Below are 19963 nucleotides of genomic sequence, written 5' to 3'. Positions count from 1 at the left end.
TGCATGTAGTCAGTGACAAGCAGATTTGCAGATGCAAGATGGTATTGGCAGAGGCTGAGCTGTCATCCAAGCAATGTCTTTTGTCATTTAAACTCTCATTCATTTTGAGGGAGAGGGAGGAAGAATTGCCTTTTGCGCTAAAGCTGTAATGCCAAGGCATCGTATGAGCCAGAGCTTCTTCGGATCTTATCACTAAACTTTCTTAGGTTTTGAAACACAAAATGGGAACTTCCTTTAACAGAGAAACTCTTTTCTTACAGCTTCATTTGCAGCGGCAATGAACTAAGATTAAATTCTCTCTTTGAAGTCAAGAAAGATAATTTTCCAAAAGAGAACCTCAGAACAGCCATTCAGCTTCAGCTAGTCAAATTCAACGTAATAATGAAGGGAAAAAAAGGAATCCTGAAGGAGACTTGGTTAATGTATTAGTTTTCTAAGGCTGTCATAATGAAGTAGCACAAACTGGGTGTTTAAAACAACAGAAACTTACTGTCTCCCAGTTCTAGAAGCTAGGAGCCCCAAATCAAGATACTAGCAGGGCCATACTCCCTCTAAAATCTGTAGGGGAAATTCTCCCTTGCCTCTTCCTAGCTTCTGGGGGTTTAGCAGCAATCTTTGGCATTCCCTGGCTTGTGGGTACCTCACTCCAAGCTTCCATTTTCACATGGTGCTCTCCCTGTGTGTCTTCCTGTTATCTTCCTCTGTGTTTAACTTTCCCCTGTTTACAAAGACACCCGTTATATTGGATTAGGACCCATCCTAATCACCTCATACTAACTGGTTACCTCTCTAAAGACCCGATTTCCAAGTAAAGTCACATTCTAAGGTATTGGAGGTTACAGCTTCAAAATACTTTTCTTTGAGGGGGTTGCACAATTCAACCCATAACAGTTAATAAGACAAGGTTTTTGCATATTGAGAAGGGGTCATGCTTATTGCATTAAGCACAACGTTTAAGCTCAAGAATGTTTCTTTCTAAGTAAATGTTGAGGAATGATCAACGATGAAAGAGTCAGCTTGAACTCTGGGATACTAGGATGTGAAGGAAAGAAACTACTCTTGAATGGTCCTCAGTGAAGAGACACAAATGTTTGGTTTGACAGCCGGCAGGATGAGTTATATTTCTATTAAGTGAGTTAGCCTGTCTTCTGCACCTCAATGCCCAAGCATGGGGGCAATCTAGATACAGTCCTAGCTGCTGTGATCACACAGCCCACCTCACAGAACTAGACTGCACATGTAAATCACCTAATGGGTTCCTTCTGGCTGTTGAAATGGTAAAACCAAAGGCAAATAAAGAGTTCAATTAATGGAAGGCAGGTCACATGATAGAGTTTTTACTTAAATCAGTCTCCCTGAAGGCTTGGAAGTTAGAGTTTTTATGGACAATTTGGTGGGCAGGGTGCCAGAGAGTAGGTGCTGCTGATTGGGTGGGGAATGAAGTCGTAGGGGTATGGAAAACGTTTCTCATATACTGAGTCTGCCTCTGGGTGGGGGTACTGGACCAGTTGAGTCATGAGTCAGGAATCTCGGTAGGGTCAGTTTGAAAAACATCTCATAAAAAGTCAATCTTAGATTCTATAATAGTGATGTTATCTATAGGAGGAATTGGGGAAGTCACAGATCTTGTGACTTCTGTCCACATGGCCCCTGAGCAGTAAAGGATTACAGAAACTTTGCCTACATTTTAGCAGAACTCAGGCTCTTCCCAGAATCCTAATCTTGCGGCCTTTCATTAGGCTTACCAAGTCAGTTTTAAAGTCAGTTTCAGCCCTCAAACATTGGCAGGGGTTGGAATGGGGAATAGAGTTAGTTTTAAGGAGGGACTGCTGTTATCCTTGCTTCAAAGTTAAAGTATAAGCTAAATTCCTCCCATGGTTAGCTTGGCCTACATTCAGGAATGAGCAAGGGCAGCTCAGAGATCGGAAGCAAGATGGAGTCCACTATGTCAGATTTCTCTCACTGTCATAATTTTGCAAAGGCAGTTTCATGTGGAGCTGCTGAGCATCTCTGTGGGGCAGCTGTGCCCTCCTGAGCTCTGTCCCAGGACTCCCCACCACTTAGTCTTTTTCATGGGAATGTGTGGGATAGTGGATGTGAGAGTCTTATGGGGTTATTCTGAGGGTTACCCTATATGCAAATATACAAATACAGTAATCTTGTAAGGTGGCTGTAAGAATTCCATGAGTTATTTCATGTAAAGCTGTCAGTATAGTGTGTGTCAAATAGAAATGCTCAACATTTGTGGGTAAATTTTTCAAATATGATCACTATGAAAGTAATTAAACTAGACTGAATTCTTTTCAATCAAAGAATACTTTAGTCGAAATATAGAAAAAGTAATCAAAATGACTGCATTTAGGAGGCTGAGGCAGGAGAATTGCCTGAACCCAGGAGGCGGAGGTTGCGGTGAGCCGAGATTGCGCCATTGCACTCCAGCCTGGGTAACAAGAGAGAAACTCCATCTCAAAAAAAGAGAGGAAAAAAAAAAATGGCTATATAGAGTAGCCTAAGGCGCCTTATATTAGAAATGCATTCTAATCTTTTAAAAAATATAAATCACTGCATAACTATTTTTTATTACATGTGCTGTAAATATGAAAACTTGCAAAATCAGTGTGGGAAGGAGTTGCTGATCGATATACATTGAATTTTAAACCTCTTAAGCACAGTAGATTTAATGAGGAGGAAAATAGAGTTTCCCAGTTAATAAAAAAGTGTGGAAAGTGGAAGTTTTTCAGAAACAATCATTAAAATAATGATTTATCCTCAGCCACAACACTAAATGTATTATCATACCATGCTCTCTGTATTTCAGTTAATTAAAACTATATGGATTATGGTTTCTTGTTTATTTCTAGATAGCAAATATTAAATCTCTATCGCTATTTAAAGAAAAATGCAACTTTTTGATATTCAAACTAGTTCATATATATGTAAAATTCTGACATAACTCCATATAGATTATTTAAAAATGTCAGTAATACAGGAAATGAGAAATGAAGACAGAAAAATGAGAAAAACAAAGATAAATAAAGGGAGTGGGCCTGGGGAAATTCTCTCATTTTGAATGCTCTACATTTCCTGCCCCAGGGGAATGTGCTTTTATCTCTGCAGTTCTATGTTTTCTGTAATTTGACTTATCATTCTTTTAGTAGATTATAGAGCATTGTTTCCTTTGTCTACAGTGTTGAGGCTGTTGCCCTTACCCCCACCCTAGGAATTCTGCCCATAAATCGCTGCTTACACTCACTTTCTCAGACTGAGTCTAATTTCCCTTCTATCTATATTTGCCTGACCTTTCTATCAGAAGATGGAAACTTTTCAGTGACAATTACTTGTGCTCTACAATGAACAAAGTTTTGAGATAAAATTTTAACTTCTCAGGACATAACCTAAAAAAGGGTTCTTTTATCTAAATACTTTAAATGCAGCTAGTGAATATATCCGTGCCTGACAGTGGCGTGACTAGTTGGGAATGTGCTGAGGGATGTTGGAATGTGATGTTGACATGGAGATTCTTGGTAGTAGAAGTTCATGAAGTCAAACTAACAGCCCTTGTCTTTGTGCCTTCTCCTAGAACTCCTGTCTTAACTCCACTTCCCATTATTCTTCCTCACGTTTACTTTAAATTCCAGTCAACACAGCAGACCACAATTCCTTCTTTTATGTCTTGGTTCATGGCATTGACTGTTAAAATGGAAACCTAGCATCCTGCTCCTGGAGTCCCCACACAACACGCTTTTCCACCTTTCCAATTTGCTATGTCTCTCACAATGGGCTTCTTAAGCTTAAACCTCTATCTTGTTAGCTTTGAATTTGAAGGGTGCACCTGTAGTTTTGGGCATAGCAAGAACCAGTGTCTTAATGAGAGGAGAGACAGTTGACAGGGCCAGGAACAGCAGAGCAGAGGGACACATTAGAAAGTAACTAAATCAGTTATACAGTTTTATTTCTGCCTCCCACTAACTCTGTTTTCCTTCTTTTTTTTTTTTTTTTTTTCTTTCCTGAGGCATTCCCTGCCCCTGGGTGAATATGTAGGCAGTCCCTTGACTGTTCTGGTTACTCTTAGCAGTAAAATGTCTTATGAAGACACAGCCTGGGATAAGTATGTATAATGTCCAGTTGCATGTAATTAACACTCCCAACTTGTTTGTAAATTGAGGCCTCTTGTCTTTCTCTCCAGTTTGGTTCTGTTTCAGGTGGAAAGTCTATGGTTGGGGAAGGGTGGTATGTTTAGCTACTTTTTAAAAACTAGCAGTTCTAACCTTCCCACTGCCCCATATTCCCACAGAGTTTGAAACTGGGTGAAGGTGAGAAAGAATAGAGAATAACGCTTTTACTAGAACATACTTCTGTGAAGGGTTCCAGGGTATTCTGGACTTCGCAGATGTCTAGACTCTGATTTGCATGGTTCCTTTCTAAAGGCTCTTTAGAAATCCCCTCCCCATTTCTTCAGGCGTTTGGTGGTGGCTCCAAAATGTTGCTGTTATACTCTTAACCCTACATTCTTTCACACTTTTCTTCCTTTTATTTACACATAATATGAATGGAATTAGAAAAATATGTTCAACATAAATGATAGAAAAATAAGTCAGCTCTTGGGCACAATAAAGTATCTCAGTACATTTCATTGTCTTGAATTCTTGTTACTGTACCTCCAGGGTCTATGTCCTGCTGCTCACCACCCAGATTGCCAACCATGAAGTCAACGAGTATTGTCAAGGAAGAGGCTGTAATTGGGTGCTGCAGCCAAAGAGAATGGGAGGTCAGTCTCAAATCTGTCTCCCTGAGTGACCAAAATTGAGCGTTTATACACTGGGGAAAGCAGGAATTAGGGAGGAGTAGGGAAGCAATCATGATAAATGAGGGGTTTGGAATCCCTTTGGATGTGGTGATCTAGTGAGTTTCAGTCCCTTGCTTGAGAGTTGGTTTCCTGAGGAAGAAACTCGGTTAAGACAAATCTAAGTGTCAAGTTTTAATATGGAGGGTCAATTTCTATGTTTATTAAAAGCCTGTAAGTATTATTTCTATGGGACAGTTAGGCTGGTTTCATTCTCATAAAAACAGTGTCATTTCCCTAAAGCCTGGACTCAAGTATATGAAGAGTGAACACAGGATCAAAAGTGACCATTAAGATGCTTTTGATTCTACTGCAAGTTAATGTGGATTAAAGCACAGTCAGTCCAATTAGTTGTGCCACTTAAGGCAGTTGAAAACTTCATAATAGCAAAAAATTTAGCCAATGTTCATATGAAAATAGTCTTAGTAAGATTAGTGGTAAACAGCCTGTGATTTAGGCGTCATGATTTCATTTGATAGGCTATGAAACTAAAGCTCAGAGAGATTAATTACTTGAATGAATTCGACAGTTAGTGAGGGGCAGAACTAGAATTCAGATCCAGATCGTTCTGACTCCAAGTTACTAGAATAAAATTACATATTATTTATACTACACTCTGCAATGTCCTAGAATAGACCAAAATAATAGAAACTCAAGACAGCGAAGCTGGTCAATAATTTCAAGTATTCAGAGAGGTAAAGATGCAGGGAAAGTAAGGTTAAGAAAATGCCTTTGCAGAGAAGGATGGTGTGGTTGTGGCCCTCTGAAGACCAACCAGTTGAGTCCATCTGGCTAAGTAGACAGGTGGTAGCTTCCTCTCTTCACACTCTCTCTCTGACTGTCCTAAAAGTAGAGAAGGACCATTCTTTCGTCAAAGGGCTGGGATTCCTGCTTAGTCCTTCAATAAGCTCTCAATAACTTTCTTTAGAATAAGCTGAAGAATAGGGTGTTTGATGTGGCATTGTCAGTGGGAAACTTCAGGACAGCAATTGCAATAGAGTGTTGAGTACAGAAAAAAGAAAATGTAGCAAGCAAGGACTTCCCTTTAGAAAGTTTTCCAAATAAACTAAAAGGGGGAAAAGTGTTCAAAGGGAGATGTGCATCACAGAATAAATCTTTTTGAATTTTAATTTTAGATTTGCAAGACCTGGATACATTCATAGGTGGGGAAGAAGGAACCTAAGGAGAGAGAGATGCATTTTGCAAGGAAGAAAAACTATGACATAAATTTGTCATAGCTTAAAGGATACTGTATACAGATTACAGGCTGGCCATGAAAATAAAGAGATTTTTTTTTTTTTTTTTGGTCAGGGTAAAAAGAAGAAAAAGAGAGTCACGTAAAGAATTTAAAAATTTTAAAAAATTTCTGTATAATTAGAGTGATTATAAAGTTTATCATTTAAACCAGATCACTTTGAAAGAGAAAGGGATATCATCTGGAGCAGATGTGGAATAGCAGGCATAAGCCAAGGCTAATAGCGATATATAGTTACCCTCCAATGACTTCAACCTTCTTATTAAAATTAAGTTTAGGCTGTCTCCCCTACTCTTTGTTTTCCAGACATCTGTTAATCTATAGAGTATACCTCATACCTATGGAGTATTCTTTCTTCTATTTATTTGTTTAAAAATACGTATCAATAGCTTTCAACATACCACACCATATTCACTACACTCTGATGTACGGTGGAGCAGCCAGCAATTTTTTTTGATAACACACTCTGTTAGACTTTCTGAATGTATATTCTTAACAAAAATTTATTTTTTATAAATTTCATACCTATATCACTGAATTAATATATTATGTCCATTTTATTCCAAAAGAGAAAAGTTTCAAGATAGAACAAAGATGAAATACATATTTTAAAGCTTTATATTTGTTGATGACCAATAATTTTGTTCTTCATAAAATTCCAAACTTACTACACTTTATTAGAATTAAATTTATTCCAAATATTTTATTGTCTTTGAAGTTATTTGTTTAAAATTTAAAACAGTGATTCACAGATTGGCTTCTAAGTGGATATACTTGGTTTCAATAATGTTCATTACTGAAATAACACCTCCAAAACACAGGGCATGCAAATATGTAACATAGGCAAAGGCAATGTTCACAGTAATGAATATCAACTCATACCTCAAATAGGCTTGACAATTAAAAGAATTTTTTTTTCCTGACTTTGAGTCAGAGCCCATGTGTCAATATCATTCCTCTGTTGTTGTAGCTGACAAAGAGATCACACTCCACCCTTCACATGTGTGTACACCGTTAGTGGTTACATCATCTCTTGCTTCTTTAGAGGGATATTTTGGAGGCATTAGTCTGTTCTCTGAGGTATATTAGTTAAAAACTCAATATAAGAGACTTTACTGGGTCACCTAAACTACAGCATATCATAAAACACTAAAAGCTGACCAATGAATGAGGATGATGCTGTCATCCTTCTGTCAACCCCTCTTAATCTAGGATATTTTGTGAACCAGATGTGGCATGTCACACATAGATTGGATTAAAATGATCTTACTGATAAACACAGGTCAAAAATAAATATAAATAGGAATTTTAACATTTCTTTCTGTACCTCAGAGTGTTGTCTTGCTCATGCTTAGGGGTACAGGCATAGACTTTAATATCACATAGACCTTGATTCAAATTTTACCTCCAGTGCTTAGAAACTGTGTGGTCTTCCTCACAGGTTGCTTCCTATTTCTGAAACTCATCTATACGTTGTAAAATGATGATAATAATGCTTGACTCAGTTTTTTTCCTTTTAAAAATCAGCTGAAACAATGACTAAGAACAAAAAATCCAGCAAAGAGGCAAGAACAACACAGTAGGTTTTTACTGACCCCTCAGCTACTTCTCTCTCTCTCTCTACTTTTCTTTCATCTTCTTTCTTGCCTGCCATGATCATTTCATACCCCATGCTTTGTCCTCAAGCTTGAAAAATGAAAAAAAAAAAAAAAAGAGTAACTTGGTATATTTCATCAGCCATTTGGAGTCCTCAAATTTATTCTCCTAGAATGTTACTTTACAGACATCTGTTTTATATTAGAGAAAGGGGAACTCTCCCCAGATTCATATATGCCACATGTCTCTCCTAAGAGTCATCAGCTAGGACCACATGAGGTCACATTAATAAGAACAGCTCAAATTCCACTAGTTTTGCCAGCCTTTTCTACTTGTTGGTAAAGGACTTTCACGCCCTCTGCCAGGCCACCCACCAGCATTTCTGGGGATCTCTCAAGGGTGCCTCAGATGTGCTCACAAGCAGTTTTACCCTGGAGGCACCAGCAGCCCTGCTCAGGTTGGTCCTCTTATTGCTCTTCTGTGCACCCTGTCCCCCGACACTGCTCTGCATCTGCCCTCCTGGTTTTGGATCCACCTGCTCCTTGCTCCCCCATTGGCCATTTCGGTCTTTCCTGTTTCTCTGCTCAGCACAGTTGGTAGCTGGATTGATTCACGGTTAAGGAAGACCTGAGCTGGCATCATAACCAACCTGTCTGGGGTCTGTGTCAGGGGAGTGAGATGAGGTAGGAGATGAAAGAGAGCTGGATTCTCTTCCCTTTGCCTCATGTGCTGGTGGGGTAAAATTGCAACAGATGGATTATACAATTTAGTAAACATAATTATTTTGATTAGCAATTACAGCTTGATTTTCCTTTCTTGGGCTTATATATGTGTCCAGGAGGCTGGGGCGGGGCAGGGGCAGCTCTGAGAAAGTTTCCATAATGTATTCAGGCTCCCCACCCCACTCTTATAACAGCCTTTGTAATTGGACCAGCAAGTGAATGCAGTCCAAGTCCAAGATGAGTTTCTACTATGTCGGATTCTCTTCATCACCCCAGGCATTAGCAGCACATGCCATTCTGGCGAGACAGCACTTACAGTGAGAAACAAGAGGCATAGACTATAGTGGTATGGTATGGGGAGACCATCAGACAACTCAGATAGATTTGAGCCCCCAAAAACATGTATGAAAAGTGACCAAAAATGTGCTGTTGTCTTTAAATGAGAAAGCCTTCAGTTCCACTGTAATTTTCTTAAGTTTGTTCTTCTAATTCAGTTAAAGGGCAAAGCAACTTATTTTTGCTGCATTGTGTATTTTAATGAAATGCCCTAGAAGCATCAGCATCTCCTTATCTTTCCTTCCCCTGGAAAGAGCAATATATAATGAACATGCTGACATTGAAATGAGTAATTAATATGCAGCCTGTTTAGTCAATATGAATCAGCGTTTTGATGATGTCTTGTGAGGATAGGATTATAATTGGTAGAATTTCTGCCTTACGGGTGATAATTCTCGATTCTAGAAGAAACACATGCATTAAATGGCACTGTTAATTTGTCTTATAGTAAAGCATACAGCTTTACAAGGGACAAGTAAAGCTTAGACAAATGAATAAAAATGAATTAAATATATGCTAGCTTTGAAATATTCAGGTCATTAAAAATTTGTGGCAACTCTTGAATTATTCAGAACAATATTTTAAAAAACCAATTTAAGAATTCTCTTCTGTGATATGTTATCCATAAGGATAATGGATTCTTCAAGATTTACCTGTTCTCTTCTCATTGACCTCTTAGTAATTATAATTCAAAGTGTTGGTTGACTTTTCTAGTTACCTGATAGGCTAGGACTGCTGCAGTCTTCTTAGAGAAAGCTCACTGATCTAAGCCTACTTTGGAATTCATGTTTCTTCTGTGAATGTAGATTGTTCTCATCCATGCCAAACAAGTTCAACCTCCAAGCCATGGCACGATCTTTCAGCATAACATGACTTCCACTCAGTTTTCCACCAAATTATTTACCTCTGTCATTTCAAACTCTGCTCTACCTTCTCCAAAGCTGTTTCCTGATTAATCCTAGATGAGACTAATCTCTACTGGAAGGATTTTAGCAGGTGTGTTTTTTTGAAATGCAACTCTTTTGAAATGCTCTGGGTAAAGGGTTTCATGAAGAAAGAATTTAGGAAAACGTTGCCTTTATTGTAGGCCTAGAGCACATTCCATAGAATAGTGGTTCCTAGGCATGTAAATGTATGATCAAATAAGTTAAGTTTCTTACAGCAGAACTTTTAATACATGTTCTAGGAATCGTGTACTCTAGCTGTGATAACTTTATATTGTTTGCTTGTTGTTTTCAGATTATTTAGTAATTTATCCTCCATTTTATTTATTTATTTAGTCTTGCTCTGTCACCCAGGCTGGAGTGCAGTAGTGCAATCTTGGCTCACTGCAACCTCCACTTCCCAGGCTCAAGCAATCCTCCCACCTCAGCCTCCTGAGTAGCCAGAATTACAGGCATGCACCACCATGCTCAGCTAATTAATTTTTTTCTTTTTTATAAAGATGAGGTCTTACTATGTTGCCTAAGCTGGTTTTGAACTACTGGGCTCAAGTGATCCTTCTGTCTCGGCCTCCCAAAGGTGTTGGGATTACAGGCATGAGCCACTGTGCCCAGTGCTCTCCTCCATTTTATGTAAAGTGCTTCAATCTTATTGTCCCATCTATCCAAGCACCAATATTCTTCTGTTCAAAGTAGACTTTTAATTCACATTGACTGAATGTAAAAATGGAAGTTTAATTGTGATAGACCTGGAAGTTACTATCCTATCTGGATTTGCAAAGATTCCTCATATTTTTATAAATAGTACCTAGCAACTCTGTCTTGTACTGGCCCTGTCCATCCCTTCTTATTCTCTTGTCACCACCTTTGTTAAAAATACTGCTAAACATATTCAACTTCAAAGCTCTATCATGGGCCTTTGATTTTAGTTCCTATTGCTGAAGTCTGGCCTTTCCCGGGTGTGCAAGTCACAGCTGGTAATGATGGGGACCAGATGATGCCCTAGAAGCACATTAAAGGTTTTTACCAGGATGTGGTTTGATAGTTTTGCTTGGGTATTTTGTTGTTGTTATTCTTTCCTTTGGAATGTGAGCTGTGGCCAAGAATTATTTCCCTGATTGCATTTTTGCTATCCCTACGCATTTGAAGAGTTGGAAAGTATACAGAAACATAAGGAACATGCTTTTAAACCACTTCTCAAGCTAACTAATAGGCTCTTATAGGGTGACTTTGAGCTGTGACCTTTTGTTTATTGAATAAATATGATTCTATTATGTCCAAAATGCCACACTGACATCTTGGCCTTATCATTTTTGCCAAAACATCATTATTCTAGGTGTTTAGAACCACTTAAGTGCCTATAGATATAATTCTTTGAATATTACAGAAAAGATGTTCACCTTTATGGTGTGTGTTCACATCATGAAGTTATGGGATATGCATGTGCTGATGATGGTTGGTTGAGATGGATTGTAAACAGTATATAGGCTATTACTATTTTTAATGTTTATTGTATTTATTTCATAACATTGTCACATGTCCATTGTAGAGAATTTGAACAACATAAAAAAAGGACAAGAAAAATTAAAAATCATCTATAATCTTACCACCTTAAGGTAACCATGTATATCTCACTCTTCATTTTATGGTTGGAAAAAAAAATAGGATGAGTAAACTGACACTCCAACCATTAGTGTCAGCATCATAACTAGACAGTCTGCCTATTGGTACCATTCACCAGACTCAGAACCTACTGATGATTTTATATTCAGTAATTCTAAATGTTAGAGCTATCCAATCTGAGATGACTTTTTTCCTATATTTATACTCTTTCTCTTTATTGTCTTAATCCATTTCTGCTGCTATAACAAAATGCCTGAGAATAGGTAATTTACAAAGAATGGAAAGTTATTTTCTACAGTTGTGGAGGTTGGGAAGTCCAAGATCCAGGTGCTGTCACATGGTGTCTGGTGAGGACCCTGTTCCCTGCTTCCAAGATGGTGCCTTGTCGCTGCATCCACTGGCGGTGATGAATGCTGTGCCCTCACATGGTGAAAGGACAAACAGCAAAAGCGCCTAAAGAGCAAAAGGGCTTGTTCTTCCCAGCTCTTTTAAAAGGCACTAAACCAATTATGAGGGCAGAGCCCTCACAACTTAATCACTTCCCAAAGGTGCTACCACTTAATACCACTACAATGGGAATTAAGTTTCAACTCAAATTTTGGAAGGAACATATTCAAACCACAGCAGTTATCTTTACAAGGCTGAGGATTTAGAACTATATTATCTGTTCCAAATATATATTTCTAACCCTGGCCACTCCTTAGAATCTTAACTCCCGTTGTCAACTGCCAAATGGACAAATCCATTTAGATGTCTAAGAGGCATCTCAAACTTAACAAAGCCAAAGCTGAACCCCTGATATTCAACTCTCTCTAGACATTTTTTTTTCCAGGCAGTTTTTCACATCTTAATAAGGAGCATAACATCTACCCAGGTGCTCAGGTCAAAATCTTCACCTCATCTAGCTTATGTGAATCTGGAGAAAGACCTGGGGTAATGCCAGATTTCTCTGGGCAAAGCCATTATTAAAGAAGGTAATTTATAGAGGTCAGTTCTTCCCCTGCTAGAAGCAAATGGAATCCTGTCAACTCCCATGCTGGGGGTAGGCATGACTTTGGCAGAACAAATGTTTTCCATATTGGGGAAAAAAAAAAAACGCTTATGGATGACCCAGTAATATGTAGCAGACTTCACCAACTGCTGATTTTGGCAGCAAAAATCAACCCCAAGGGCTGAAATTTTCAAGCAGTGGCCTTCTGAGTAGTTGCCAATAAAGTGTATTCAGCAGGCTGACTGAAGATCAGAGTTCCCAGTGAGCCAAGAAACTGAGAGAACGTGGGTCAGAAGAGATCACAACCCAGAACAGTAGGTTGTCTTTTAGGGGAGATATGTTAATCCACTTCCTCTCTTCTCCTACAGGGCACCTGATGGAATAAGCTGTTGTTGAGAGGGAGTATTGAGAAATAAGTGAAAAGAAAAAAGGGATGGAGGAAGACTCTTCATGGATTCAGTGATGTTGGGGAGGGGCACTTTGTATTTATGCAGATGGTCCCACATGTTGTAGGACATTGAGCATCTCTGGTCAGGAAGGCCAGAAATGCCCACCAGTCACTGTGTTCTGCATATTTCTATGGAAATGGAGCAGTTCCAACTTTTCTGTAGTCTCTTGAGAGCATCTATTAGGAAGGAAAGAACTCTTAAGGAGTTGAAGGAAAGGAGTGTGTGTGTGTGTGTGTGTGTGTGTGCATGTGCATGTGTGTGTGTGTGCGCACGTGCATGCGTGCGTGCATATGTGTAATAGAAGAAAGCTCTTTTACCTCCTGAGTTGAGTTAGGGAAACATGGTGACTCACTGGCTCAAGGGTAGCTCGTTTCAGGATCCTCAAAGATTCCTCAGACAGGACAGAGTACCCATCACCAGGGTCCTGTGGGAGAAATCTTCCATCCTGAACTGAACCGATAAGGCATTCTGGGATTTGTTTTGTCACATGGATCCAAAATCCTGTTGGAGTAGTATTCTATTACAAACCCTTAAATAACCAGAGTGTGTGACACACTGGAGCATCTGTGATGTCATTTTCTCTATCATGCATTCTAGGGGCCTGAGTAATACTACTTAAAAAACATATGTTCCATCTCCTTGCGGCTTGGGGCCAGGAATAGCTCTGGTGATCACATCCATATAGAAAGAAGGGCATAAAAAATAATCTCAGATGATTTAAACTCAAATCTGCCATAAATATTAATTTCATAAATTTTATAAATACACTAATATACAGCATGCTCTTAGGCTATTTAGTTCACATCTCTTTTTTTTTTGAGACGGAGTTTCGCTCTTGTTACCCAGGCTGGAGTGCAATGGCGCAATCTCGGCTCACTGCTACCTCCGCCTCCTGGGTTCAGGCAATTCTCCTGCCTCAGCCTCCCGAGTAGCTGGGATTACAGGCACACACCATCATGCCCAGCTAATTTTTTGTACTTTTAGTAGAGACGGGGTTTCACCATGTTGACCAGGATGGTCTCGATCTCTTGACCTCGTGATCCACCCGCCTCGGCCTCCCAAAGTGCTGGGATTACAGGCGTGAGCCACCGCGCCTGGCCTAGTTCACATCTCTTAACCTCACTTTTCCTATCTGTAAAAGGATAATAACACTTACTTTACAATGTTATAGGAAAGAATGGATAAAATAATTATGTGAAGTATCTGACCCAAATTTCATGGCTCAATAAATGTTAATTCCCCATCTAGCCAGACAGCCCAGATAATTAATTACCTGAAGTAAGGAAAATACTTTTGACTAAATTACCTTATATAGTTATATAAAAGTCTGTCTTTTTCAGGTGCTTTGCAGTTTCCTCTTGTCCGTCTTATGCTTTTGCACAACTGACACTAGGCAACTTACAAGAATGCATCTATACATTACCCTGAAGTTTAAACTGGAACATTAAACCTATGAGGATGTCAGCAGGGAAACGGATTCTGTAATTTTTCTAGAGTTAAAGAGAGGGTATGATATACCTTTCAATCTGGGCGTCAAGTGACAGTTTTGTTGTAACAAATTGGTGGAAACAAAGAGGGAAAAAAATCCACTTGGAACTGATCTATGCTGCAGGCAGCACTGGCATTTATCCTACTCATGGCATGACTAAGCATTTGTTTGCTGTCACGTAACATAACCTTGCTGCCAAATACTTTTAAATATCTGCAAAACACTCAAATAATTGGTGAGATTTCTTAAGAGGCATTCAATAGTTACAGAAGTCAGGAATGTCAGTCATGATATAAACATTAAGATCATAAACATGAAGCTGGGATATGTGTAGTCAGACATCAAAATGGAACAGGCTGTTAATGGTGCTTCCTTTCACTGTTGCTCTTTCTTTAAAACATCCTTTCTTATTTAGACAGGTTCATATTTTTCCCCCTAACCTACATCTCTTCTGTTTCTTTCAAATTTCTCTGTAATACAGTCCTTATACTTCCCCCTCCCCAAAATGTCCCTTGAACATCATGAATATCCCAGTTATCTTTTATCACAGGATGGATATACGAAGCTGTCTTTATATGTTTATATACAGCATGAAGCTAAGCAAAACAATTACAAGAATTGCTGAAGCAAAAAAATAAATAAATAAATAAAAGGGTTAAAGTCCCAATGTTCTCATTTACTAATTAACCCAGATAAAGGAATACTTTCCAAAACTGCATTCATTTCATGTAAGAGTGCCAAAATTAGTGAACTATTCAAGCTCTGCTGGAGTCTCAAAAATGTGGTACCTAGTTCTTACAGGAAATACTATTATTTTTTCAATAGAAACAAACTCTGGGAAATGAGCCAGTGGCTTCTACTTCTCTTCCAATATCTTCTGTCTTGGCCCTGAGGTTAAATATACTCATCACAGACACAGGCACAGACATAAGTGACCTCACAGGGGATGAAAAAGAAATTAGAAACAGCAAGAGAGGCAAAAAAATAAACAGCGGGTCATTGCTGACATTTGTGTTATATTTGAGCAAAGTAATAATAGCTTAGCATTAATTGGGCACTTACTGTATATGTGTGAGCCCCAGTGATACGTGCTTTACAGGCATTATTTATCTATTCCTCACACAGCTCTAAATGGTAGCTAATGATAATCACAGCAATCATTCATGTAACATTTATTATGTGTTAAGTACAGTTCTAAGCACTTCGTAAATGTTAACCCATTTAATCTTTGTAACAATCATATGACATAAGTACTACCAGTATTCATGTTTTGCATGGGAGGAAATTGAGGCACAGGGAATATTAGTAATTTGCTCAACATCACACTTAATAAGTTAGAGGAGCTATGATGTGACCCCCGGGGCTGGTACCAAATATTAGTAACCACCACTAAGCTATAGGTTATTTCTCCTGGGTTAAAGGATGGGTTAAAGCATTTTATGTGCACAGTGTTTGCAGACTTTATACCCAAAGTTTTTGTCTTCTGAGTAGCTAAGATTAGGACTGCTGAAGAGAGAAGAGAGACCAGGTTGATCCAGCTAGGGAGGGAGTGGGGGTTGGTGTGTGGGGATGGGTGAGAATGTGCCCTGTGAAGGCAAAAAACAAGGAAGGTGAGAGAAAACCAGGAAACATGCTAGTGAGGACCCACTCCTGCCAATTTTAATGAGATGCACTTTATGACCTGGCTGACAATGTCTTTACCTTTGAACCTACAGAGATTCATTCCCAGTCCCTTGGTGGCAACAACCATGACCAAATAGCTATCATCTTTTATGAAGAGTATATTCCTATCTGCCATTTTGTCCTTCTATTATCCTGTCCCCCACCTAACAGCCAGTAGGAAGCCTTTAAAAAATGTAAATCGGATTATGAGGCTCCCTGCTAGAAATCATCCAAATCCTTCCTTCCCTCTTAGAATAAAATGCAGACTCCTTACCCTGGTGTTCCCAGCCCTAGGTGACCTGCCTTTGCCTAACTAGGTGGAAAACTAAGACTCGAAAAGAACATTCTGCATGGGATATACATTACTTGTCTGAAATCGTTTTCCTTAATATAATATTTTGTGCTATCAAACATGATTGGGAAATTTACATTCATAGGCCTAATATTTTTCAAATATATCATTTGTCTTCAGCAAAGATATAGAAGGTGGAAGAACCTCAGAAACTGGGTTCTACAAAGAAACCATAAGTGAAATTCGTAAGAGAGAGTTCGTTTTCAACACCTACCACATTTTGAAAGCTCTGACCCTAGATAACAATATCAAACATAAACATTCTTGTGCCCCTTTGCCTTTCTTCTATTTTGCTTCTCCATCCCTAAATATCAGAAGCCAGTCAGCAAAATATGTAGGAAAGAGGAGAATCTTGACTACTAAAACTTTAAAACTAAGAGCAATATTGACTCCAAAGAATCAAAGAGGGAAGGCAAGGCCTGGAATAAGGGAGGCATGTGTGCCAAACTTTGGGGATATTCCACTCACAAAGTGGAACTACCTAATTGTGTAAATGCTATTTATATAAAAGTACTATCAAAATAAATATAAAGTTTTAGTATGTATGTAGCATTCTTATTTCGTCATCAAAAATATGGAATACCTTTTGATCACTGTGAAGGTCTTGCCATCTGTTTATTTCTTGACCACAACAGAAACATGATTTTTCTTTTTTGTCTGGAGAATATTCTTGTTAATATTGGGTTAGAAAATAGTTCAAACTATTTAGAAAACTATAGAGAAGCATGGACACCAAATCAATCAAATGGCTGAGTCATTCGCCAAAATCCTTAAATCTTTTTGAATGCTTTTGGCTAGCATCCCAATTAGCAGTATGATAACTCATAGCATCAATTCTCTTTCTGCTACACCAAGTACTCCAAGGACTGCATTTCATAGAAGCTTCCTTTGGCTCTTTCCTATAACACTTTGAATTCTCAACATTGATTTCTGGCTGAAGGGTTTCCTTGCGATACCATGCTAACCCCATCCTGTAGAAACATCGAGTTACTTGAGGACAGTAGATGATCTATTCTAGTCCTGATCTATTCTAATCCTGATCAAATCATTTGCTGCTTCTGTGATTATTCAGGATCTTGGTCTGGGTGCAATCAGGTGGAGAATCATTAGAATATTGACAGATTAGTCTCATCAGTTACCTGCTGTGATCGCCAACTTTCTGTATATTTATAAGAAAATAGGTAGCCTGCTGATTGCCATTAAATTACATGAGGATATATTTGTCTTTTGAGACTCCAGGGCATCTAAATGTAAAATCAAAATTCAGTAAAGAAGGCGAAGAGGCGTTCCAGCAAGCATTTCTCAAGAGGTAGAAGTATAAAACTTGCATAGCGAGGAAGATAAGTACATTTTGTGTTTAATCATTTTCAGTTGGAAACACAGTTTAATTTAACAGCTATCTATTGAGTACTTACTATGGACAAAGTACTGTGTTTGGCTCTGGAAAAAAAGAAAGGAAAGTGAGGACCCCTGATCTCAAGAGTCAGTTACCAAAACCAACATATAAGTAAACGTAATCCAAGAAAGTCTATAACGTGTAATGCAAAAAGCCACAGAACTTTCAACTGGAAAAAAGACCACATTATAAGGCAATACGGAAAGTCTTCATAGAGAGCGGAGAATGCATGTTTGTGTAGGTTTTTATTTTATTTTATTTTATCTTTTGGAACAGAATCTCATTCTGTTATCCAGGCTGGAGTGCAGTGGCGCGATCTTGCTCACTACAACTTCCACCTCTTAGGTTCAAGCAATTCTTCTGTCTCTGCCTCCGAGTAGCTGGGATTACAGGTACCATCACCATGCCCAGCTAATTGTTGTAGTTTTAGTGGAGATGGGGTTTCATCATATTGGCCAGGCTGGTCTTGAACTCCTGACCCTGGGTGATCCACCCACCTCAGGTGATCCACCCACCTCAGCCTCCCAGAGTGCTGGGATTACAGGCATGAGCCACCGTTCCTGGCCTCAGTAGGCTTTTTAAAAGATGAAAAGGAAAAGAGAGAATTGCAACTAAAAATAAGTGTAACAGCAAAGGCATGGAAAAGTGGGTGTAGGAGATGCTGAAGGTTTGCCTACCATATTCTATGGACACCTACCTGTTGCTTCTTGCTGCAAGCTTGGCAACTCTACCAGAGAGCCTTTTCTGGCTATGGAGGCATGCTCAATGGGCATGCAGGGTGAGATTGTAGGGATCAGGGAGTTGATGCCCCTGCATGCAGTCCCAATCAGTGACAAACAGTGGCTTCCTTGTTCCTCAGGTGAGATAGTAACTCCAAGGTATACTTTATTCCAGTGTCCTGAAGGTACTCAGTAGGGCTGCACCTCAGTTACCAAGACTGACTAATATTTATTAACTTTATGTTGGTTATCTTTCCTTTGCTGTCTCATTTCTCTGTGATGCTTCCTGGGATCACTTCTCAAATAAGCTACTTGCCCTCAAATACAATCTATGACAATGAAGAAGCACAAGCCATGTTAAATAATCAGCAAACTGCCCAGCTTGTTTAAAGAGGGGTGGGTCTATAGGACAAAATAATAGCAGAGGCAGCAAAGTTTTTGGCATTTTATTCTATGCCTCTATGCCTGGAATTGTGTAAAGCACTTGCACATATTCTGTCATTTAATAATCAGGAAACCCCTATGAGTTAGATGCAACTGTAAATCAGTGGTACAGAAAGGTTAACTAAGGGCTGGGTGCAGTGGCTCACGCCTGTAATCCCAGTACTTTGGGAGACCGAGAGGGGCGGATCATAAGGTCAAGAGATCTAGACCATCCTGACCAACATGGTGAAACCCCGTCTCTACTAAAAATAAAAAAAATTAGCTGGGTGTGATGGCATGTACCTGTAGTCCAAGCTATTCAGGATTCTGAGGCAGGAGAATTGCTTGAACCCAGGAGGTGGAGGTTGCAATGAGCCGAGATCATGCCACTACCCTCCAGCTTGGCAACAGAGCAAGACTCCATCTCAGAAAAAAAAAGAAAAAGAAAAAGAAAAAAAAGGTAACTAGGTTGCTCATGTTGCTCAGGATCACACATCTGTCAGGTAGGGAAACCAGAATCCAACTCCAATCTCTGAGATGCAGAAACCTGATTTTGAAATCCAATGTTCTTTCACCTCCCTAAAGTTGTTGAGGTTATTGAATGCCAGGCTAGAAAGTTTCTACTTACCTGGGAGAGCACTGAGTAACCATGGAAGTTCCTGAGACAACTGAGGTACAACAGAGGAGATGCCTCAGGTTGGTTGTTGACACTAACAAGAAATAAGAGAATGTTTACACTGTAAGCAAAGCCTGGTCTGGAAACGTCAGAGGAGATGCTCCTGGTACCTCGATAGCCAATGCATCGTCACTGGTTGGGGAGCTCTAAAATCGAAATTAAGGTTCCAATTCAGTAATCAGACAAACCTTGGTCGGAGTCCTGAACCTATCATTAGATTTTTTTTGTATTTGACTGAGTTGCCTCCATTCTCTGGGCCTCAGGCATGTTATCTGTAGCAATTCATATTTCACAGGGTTGTTGTAAAGATTAGCAGAGCTAACAGGTTTAAATAACTTTGACTTTTGTCTGGCATGTTCAATGTACATTAGCTGGTATCATGAAAGCCTGGAACTATATCTTGGGCACACGTAGGCTGACCCTTTTTTAAGGTCTCACAAAATTTAGCTTCTTCACCAGCTTCCACAAAAAAATTTAAGTATACCAAGCA

General features: G+C 39.1%; 1 long non-coding RNA gene across 1 annotated transcript in view; it reads left to right on the top strand.

Moving 5' to 3' along the window:
• The window catches only part of LOC105720511 (uncharacterized), a 237082-nt gene that overhangs the window by 132437 nt on the left and 84682 nt on the right, over positions 1 to 19963 (top strand). The window contains exon 2 of the long non-coding RNA XR_001108173.3: positions 12676 to 12723. This is a non-coding gene — a long non-coding RNA (uncharacterized LOC105720511). The remainder of the gene's footprint in view (positions 1 to 12675; positions 12724 to 19963) is intronic.

This window comes from Aotus nancymaae, unplaced genomic scaffold, assembly GCF_030222135.1.
Source record: "Aotus nancymaae isolate 86718 unplaced genomic scaffold, 86718_ANA_hifiasm-v0.15.2.pri h1tg000029l, whole genome shotgun sequence".
NCBI classification, from domain to species: Eukaryota; Metazoa; Chordata; class Mammalia; order Primates; family Aotidae; genus Aotus; species Aotus nancymaae.
This window is presented reverse-complemented; position numbering and strand designations above follow the sequence as displayed.